The 8190-nt window shown below is 32.3% G+C and overlaps 1 long non-coding RNA gene across 2 annotated transcripts; it reads left to right on the top strand.

Moving 5' to 3' along the window:
• Positions 1-822: 822 nt before the first annotated feature.
• On the top strand, positions 823-7321 carry LOC134257047 (uncharacterized). Of its 2 annotated transcripts, none has more exons than XR_009989843.1 (4): positions 823-904; positions 5817-5919; positions 6499-6649; positions 7141-7321. It is a non-coding gene; the product is annotated as an uncharacterized LOC134257047 (long non-coding RNA). The 2 variants fall into 2 exon arrangements; XR_009989842.1 differs by lacking the exon at positions 823-904 and adding an exon at positions 4843-4936 and having other exon boundaries at positions 7141-7319.
• The last annotated feature ends 869 nt before the right edge of the window (positions 7322-8190 follow it).

Raw genomic sequence — 8190 nt, 5'->3', positions numbered from 1 at the left:
AAGTTGAGGTGTCAAGCAAGAAACAATTTTTTTTTCTGCTCTTGCCTCATGTATTTAACCGCTTTTTTTCTAAATATACTAGGCCTACACATCATATCGGCAAAAATATTTAGGAGCCCCTCTTTTTATTCCATGAAAAGGGGAAAACTTAATTAAATTCTAATATAAGATCTCATAATCACACTTAATCATAGTGAATGTAAACAGTTTATATTTCCCATCCTGCATCGCTCTGTAGGCGCTTTATTTCATTGGTCAATTTCCCGAGGCGCCATTTTTGGAGGATCGAGAAGGACGAAGAAGAAGGTGTAAGCAGCTGGTAAATGTGAAAAGTTAAGATGGTTTCACCACCCAGTGTCTTTAAGACTGTGATAAATGCAATAGCCAACGATGAAGGATTAGTGTACGTATATTTTTGTTAACTTTTTACGGTAAATAGTTGTAATATTTGGCGACAACAAATCTTCACTATCGGAGGCAACTTTTGTTCTGACGCCATTTTGAAAAGTTGGATACCTAAGTTTTAAATTGTTAAGTGCATATATTGCAGAGAGAGAGAGAGAGAAAGAGAGAGAGAGAGAGAAAGTGATATAGCATAACTTAGATTATGGAGGCCCCAAAGGCACCGTGCATGTGCATGCTGTATGTTGTAAAATGGCAACGTTTCGCCTTTTATCATGTTTATTAAAATGTATGCTCTCTCTCTCTATATATAAATGAATACTTTTCTGAATTTAAAAAAAAATATTTTTAACCCCGCTCAAATTATCCGGATAATAATAGTTACACCGAGCATGGTTTTGTAGTTAAATTCAGACTGTAGAACATCCGGTTTGAATACATGTGTTTTCTGACTTTTCGGATAGCCAACTCTTGTTTTTTGGAACTTACGACTTATGGCAAGGTATAAATTAAATATTTTTGGTTCAAAACTTTGATAAAAGCATCGATATTTTTACAAAAAGTGTCTTCAATCTCAGATTATCCGATTATTCATGAAGGATATCCTCATCAGAACAGTAATCAGTTGGAATAGATTGTAGCGAATAGCATAACCCTTAATCATATGCATGACGATGATATGGAGGGAAAATATACATAACAAAATTCAGAGAATTTGTGTCCCCCGCTTAGGGAAAAGTAAACCATGTGCAGTTCTGAAGAGATTAGGTTTGTTTTATTGTTTATAGTATTACTGCTCAAGTGATTGGGATAAGGCCTAAATAAATAAATAGTGTGTTTCCGGTTCCCCACACGTAATTATGAATATTCGAGCCGATCCTGAACATTTTTTTCTGTCATATATTTCCAGGAGTAACAGGGTTTCAGAAAAAAAATGGTGTCGACTCCCATTTATACTGATAAAAATTCAAATGTAAAAAAATAAAATTTACCTGCCAAAATATATTAAGTTTAACATTTTATACACTGCCAATTAATGTAAAGGGCAGTGTATATTAAGGTTTGATTCAGATCCGATTATTTTTTTTACTTCTTTTGCAACTGCTGAAATAGTCATCAACACCATTTGAGTATTAGAAAACAAAAAATACTTTCAATTTTACTTCCAAATCCAAATGCAAAGAGCACAAAAGTAGTGATGTTTTTAAAACAGGCCAGACTTTTCCATGCCTTGTTGATATTTTTACCGCCATGATTGAATATGGGGTCAGACTCATAACAGAAAAAGACAATGTTGCAAGGTTTTACTATAGAAAGGAAATCATTTGTTTAGTCTATAAATCTGTAAATTAACGTAATACATATAATCAGACTAACAAGTCTAATTTTTGGATAACTACTTTTAAAACTTGTACATGTTGTAATCCCAAGAAATAAATACCTGTACTGATGTACATGTAATAAAGGTGGGACTAATATCAGTAAAATACCCATTGAATGGAATTTAAAAAAAAAAAGTAAATTCCCCTTCTGTTTTATTGTAATGATTTAGTTTAAAGTAAACAAAATATATTAACTTTATTAAAAGAAAATTAATGAACATTTTTGAATATTTTATGAAATAAATGATTTTTTTTTAAAGTCTGAAAATGAAATCTGAGCAAGTTAAATAACTATTCTATATTAATTTCATTAATTAAAAAAATTGATTCTAATCAATGTATGTAGCCGATTATTACCGATAATCGTTTTATTTTAATTATTTTTCCAATTTCCCTTTAAATCCGGTGAATTTTAAAAATGACTTAAAATAATGTTATATTAAAAAATTAAATGAAACCAATTGAGTGACACTTTTTCAGTATTTTACTATTAAGACATTGACCTGACTTCATTTAAGCATAAAATGAAAGAATTTTAAAAGGAATTGTATATTTTCAATATAACATTGCTAAAATGAAAATGTTGAATATGGATATTACACTATGGTAATTGGCCTTAATTTTAGGAAGTTTAGAAAGTAATGTCCTTTAACTTTTCTGGTAAATATGCCAGATGTCTTATAGTTACAGTTCAATATGAAAACCCTAATTAATTATTCTAGTTTTACTGTTATAAAATCTTAATTTACTTCCCTGTTTGAATTATGCTTATCATAGGCACATTAATCAGAAATATTTTGAATGTTTTTTCTATAGAGGAAAATGGCAGCGTGCTTGCCAATAAAATGTTTAAATAAAATAAAATGTTTTTCCTAACTACCTACCTATGTTTTTCTCAGGGTGATTAACACTATTTATTTATCCTGGCCTAAGCTAGGGACTAAATGTGACAATGGCGCACTCTAAGTCAGTGTCAATGTGACATTTCAAAATTCAATGCGCAAATTTTTCGAACAAACAGACTTTTTAATGGGACATTTCCTAGTTACAAACTTGCAATTGATTTCTTGCTGTTAGAATTTCAGTTGACTTGACTTAATTGAAATTGTCAAATTATTGAATGACAACATTAAAGATACAAAATTAGTATATTCAAATTCACAAGTGTCAGAAAATAAATAAACACGGCAAATTAATTTCAATTCTTTATTTTTTGTCTCCGATGTTTGACATCTATTTAAAATGATTTAAAGCCTGGTTAAAAATCCATAGAAAATTCATGTTAAATTTTCGTTTCGGTTTTTCCTCCGAGACTAATGACAATTGCCGCCAGATTCATTTCCATTCGTTCTGTCAGTATGTTATACTTCTTCCGGGTAAACCAATCACTTGAATTTGTTTGTTAGGACATTTTGTTAAAATTAAGAAAAGTCTGCCCAAAAAATACGAAGTATTTTCTTAGGCAGCATGCTGCATGCCTGACACCAATTTCCTGTGCATTAGCCAAGCAGAAAACACGTAACTGTTTGATTAGATACTGGAATTAAAAAAAAGTCATAGGAACGCTTTAAATTGAACGAGATTAAATACTATTTTATCAAGCGTAAATTGACAGCGATTGTTTTGGGAAATACTACAAACGCTTGGGGGATCACTTTAAAAGTAGGTAGTGCATGATTATATATGCGCCACGATGTTGCATGCAGCGATTTTAATTTTAATGTGACATTTTGAAATTTAATGCGACTATGGCGCAGGGCGCAATGCTTTCACTGCTCAAAAGATTTTTTTGTAATGTCTAACCTGTTGAGATGAAGATGTAAAAAATGAAAAGCCTAATAGTGAATTAATATTGATAGTATGTCAAGAAATGCAAATGAATCATCAGCTTGAATTATCAGTTTTTTCACAATTATTGACCTGAGTAGGTCAATGTATAAAAATAATACATACTCTTTTCCAATTTATCACATCTGGTCAAGAGGAGTGCCCGAGACACCAATATCAGCCAGAGGGACAGAGGCCCTAGGGCTTTCAATATTTTCAGTAAGGTCTGATACAGGATTGTGATGTGGAAAAGGGTATGTTTCATTATGTTTATTACAAACTTGGTAATAGAGAGTACAGAACACTTCAAGTTGAGAAGATCATAAGTAAATAATCATGACAATAAAACTACTTTACATGTACACATATTGTTTACTGAACAGATTTAGCTGTCATTAGGTCAAAATTGCAAATAATAACATGCTTCTTATATCTGTATATACAGGTAACTCTTGATGGCTTGAACTTCATTTCTTAAAAGTTCTTGATCACTTGAAGTGTCTCCGGTCCCGATTTTTTCCATATATAACTAAGCAGATTTGCTCTTGATTTCTCGAACTCCTGATCTCTCGAAACCCTTGATCCCTCGAAGTCAAAATGCAGTCCCGCTGTGCTGTGAATTTTACCCTTGATACCTCGAAGTGGCTGTGTGTATACCAAGTTATAATGTTCAAACTTTTGCCATAACTGTATATCTGTCTGTGTGTCTGTCTGAGTGTCTCTTGTCAACTTAAACCTTCACCATAACTTTAGAACTATACGAGATAGTGGCTTCATATTTAGTATGCATACTCCACTAATGAAGTGCTTTCAAATGGCAACAAGGACAATGATTATGTGATCTTGACTGTGACCTGTATGCTAAAAAAAAATTGCATTTTTGAACTGTGTTGCTGTGTTTCACAAGCGCATCTTGTTTTTAGCTCTACTGGTCAGAGACCAGAAGAGCTTATGCGAAAGTAATGCGTCCGGCGTTTTTCCGTCTGTCTGTCTGTCCATCTGTCTGCAAACACTACTCCTCCTTAAATTTTAGTCTGATTTCAATATAACTTGGCACACAAGTAGACTATACAAGATACATAATTCTGTGCATCAGTTTTTGATAAGTACAAACCAGTAGAGCTACAGTCTCGACAGAGACTTCTGGTTATTTTTTCTTCCATTCCGGTTATTGCTACTGCTATTACATAATTAGTTTAAATTAGAATGCAATAGTACCTGGACATAATTTATCATTTCAGAGAGAAGAAATTGTGTGACTTTAAAAGAAAACCAGTGAGAAAGAATCATAGAAAATGTATGATGATTCAGGATGTGGTCATTCGGTAAGTGGTAATTCATTCATGATTCGTATGTATATGACAATTGCCTGAAGAAAAAAAAAGATTCTAAATTTTATTTAAATACTGAACTGTGGTATATCAGCTGTGAGCTACAAGAAGTTTTATGTAAAAGCTAGGGCTGAAACAATTTGCCCCCTCCATGTTATGTGTGTATTGCTATGATTGACATACAATCAGTTCTCTAATACATACACTTCAATAAAACTTTGTCGTCTCGAACCTGAATTGAACAGGAAAAAAATCTGAGATCTCTCCAAAAATTTGAATGAAAAAAAGGAAATGCTTATTAACTGATTTCTTGCTGGTCAGTATTTTGATTACTTAAAGGAAGCTCTAAAAACTGCACACTAAAGAGTTCTACTTTAATATCAGGTAGTTTTATGAAGTTAGAGTGATCTGCCCATAGATTAAGATTATGAAAAATGTTATTTTACAGTCAGTTAGATTATTTTTAATAGATTAAATTATTTTTAGCATTATTAAAATAAAGAAAATAGGAAATTAATTATTTTCATAAATTTTTCCAATGCAAGTAAACAGCAATGATTTCTGCTTACAGATAGTCCATTGTCTTTGAAAATTTCTTGGGGAAATGAGGCACATACCATATGTTCTAAATGGATAATAAAGGCTCATTATGCACATATTTATATGAAATATGATAGATTTTTTTCTCTCCAAGGAATAATTTCTGCAAGTCACTAAGTTTTTAGAGTTTCCTTTATTTTATAGATATTCAATGAAATTATTTGAAGTATTAAATTTTGGTAAATTTTATGATACTAAAAGGTGATATGGATGAAAAAACAGCATGCGTGTATGACAATAGGGCTTAAATTTTAAATGTCTCTTAATTTTTCAGTGACATTAAAACAGGAATTGTCATCACCAATAGACGAATTTCACATTCCTAAGAGTTTTCTCCAATTGTCGGCGTATCGCTCATTTTTCCCACTTTGTCCTTTGTAAGTTACTTGTTAATATTTTCAATCTTCCAAAATATTGGACAATTACGATCTGCATCTGTATTGCTAGAGTATGGGGGCAACATGAAAATCATAATGAATATGTTCATAAAGATTTTATTTCTAAGATATTGTCCCTCAAAGTTGATACGGTTAAAGAGGGAAAACAGCATCTTAAGCCGGTTGACCCCAGATCGACCCTGCGAAGGGGAATAACTTTTGTAAATGTGAAAGTCTTTTATGGTATATCATATAGATCTAAAACTGACTGAATTTTGATCAGCCAATTCATGAACATGATGAATGGATGTAAATAATGTTGGTCAATATATGTAAAAAAAAAATAAATAAATAAATTACTTGTTTAAATATATATACATTTGTGGTTATATTTATAAACTTGTTATTTATTTCTTAAATAAACTGAGTACATGCAATACCGGTATAAAATTACTCATAAGATACATGTATACTTCAACCATGATAAAATCATGTGTCCAATGCAGCATATGATAAATCATTAACATACAAGTACATGTGTATATATACTGTAATACATATATATTGCATTATTTTTAGGTCCTGTTCTGTGGATGCCCTAAGACAGTGTCTACCCATCACTCCATCTGATATCACTTGTTCTGTGCATATTTCTCTCTCAAACTTAAACTACAGAGAGCCTGTGGATAGAGGATGAAGAGTGACCTTGGACTAATTTTCTAGGTCAAAGGTCAGTATCAAAATCTACTGTATATCTTTATTTAAAATCGTAGTCCAGAGTATATTTCTCCCCTGGTGTAATCTAGCTTTTGTGCAATGGGGTGGAGGTCTGCAATGATCTTCAACCAATTTCTAGGTCGAATATCAAAATTAAAAAAAAAATCTCTCCCTAATATTTTTGTTATTATAAAGGGTATGTTTTCTCTCAAACTAATCAAACTTAAAGCAGGGTTCTTAGTATGAGATACATGTAGTAATATATTCTCAATGACATAATAAGGCTGAAAACATTATTTATATTATGTTATTTTTTTTCACTTATCATAAAGCATTAAATATTAAAGAGATACATTAAATGCTGAAATCATATGTATCATGGTCATGGAAAGTAATTATTGATATTGGTATATTAAAGGACATTTACTGATCTTTCAGATTTCTAAGTTATATTCAAGCATTATAATTCTGACATCATATAATAATTTTGTATGAATATTGCAGATCAAAGGTGATGTGAAGAAAACCAGGAAACTGATGTTGAAAGAAGTACTTAATGACCCTTATGAATGGACTTAAATGTGAAAGACTGTTCCATTGTTTATCTAAGATATATGAATTTATGTAATATTTTGATATTATTGAAAAATTCAGTTACAGTTTTTGTACATCAAATGAATTATTAAACATATAAAATGGTAATGCTTTTTTCTTTTACATGTAATAAATTTTTTTGATAGATTTTTAAAAGAATACACATTATTTCACATTGCTTCCTTTAGAAAAGTTAGGGAATCTTGAAGTTTCCCAGTAATTTCCACCAGGAATGGGACTCCAGATAATTCCACCAAGTTTCCGCCACAAAGAAAGTGCTACACAAGTTCCATATAGTTTCCTGAGTCAAGGAAACTTAAGAAATCATAAGGTTTCACGAGCTTCCATGTAGTTTCCCATAAAAGAAAACCTTAAGATTCCATCAAGTTTCCATTCCACGGAAACCACTACGCTCATATTTCATATGGTTTCCTGAGTCAAGGAAGCTTTAGGAATCGTGAGGTTTCCCGAGCTTCCATGTAGTTTCCCATATGAGGAAACCTAAAGATTCCATCAAGTTTCCATTCCACGGAAACCACTACGCTCAAGATTCCATATGGTTTCCTGAGTCAAGGAAACTTTAGGAATCGTGAGGTTTCCCGAACATCCAGGTAGTTTCCCATAAAAGGAAACCTAAAGATTCCACCAAGTTTCCATTCCACGGAAACCCCCTACGCTCCGATTCCATCAAGTTTCCTGATTCTGGAAACCAGTGGAATCTTCAGGTTTCCCATTACGGGAAACTACATGGATGTTCGGGAAACTTCAGGTTTACAGAGGTTTCCGTGGTTCGGGATACCTTATGGAATCGGAGCGTAGGGGGTTTCCGTGTCACGGAAACTTGGCGGAATAACCTGGCATCCGCTACGGAAACCACTGGGAAACATGATGTAAACTTGAGGTTTCCATGTGGTTTCCGTAAAGTTTCCCATGATGGGAAACCACTTTTTTCACCCAGTG

Source organism: Saccostrea cucullata, unplaced genomic scaffold, assembly GCF_032062105.1.
Source record: "Saccostrea cucullata isolate Sc308-1 unplaced genomic scaffold, CSIRO_AGI_Scuc_v1 ctg15783, whole genome shotgun sequence".
Classification (NCBI taxonomy): Eukaryota; Metazoa; Mollusca; class Bivalvia; order Ostreida; family Ostreidae; genus Saccostrea; species Saccostrea cuccullata.
Note: the sequence above shows the minus strand (reverse complement) of the source record. Positions and strands in the feature narration are given on the sequence as shown.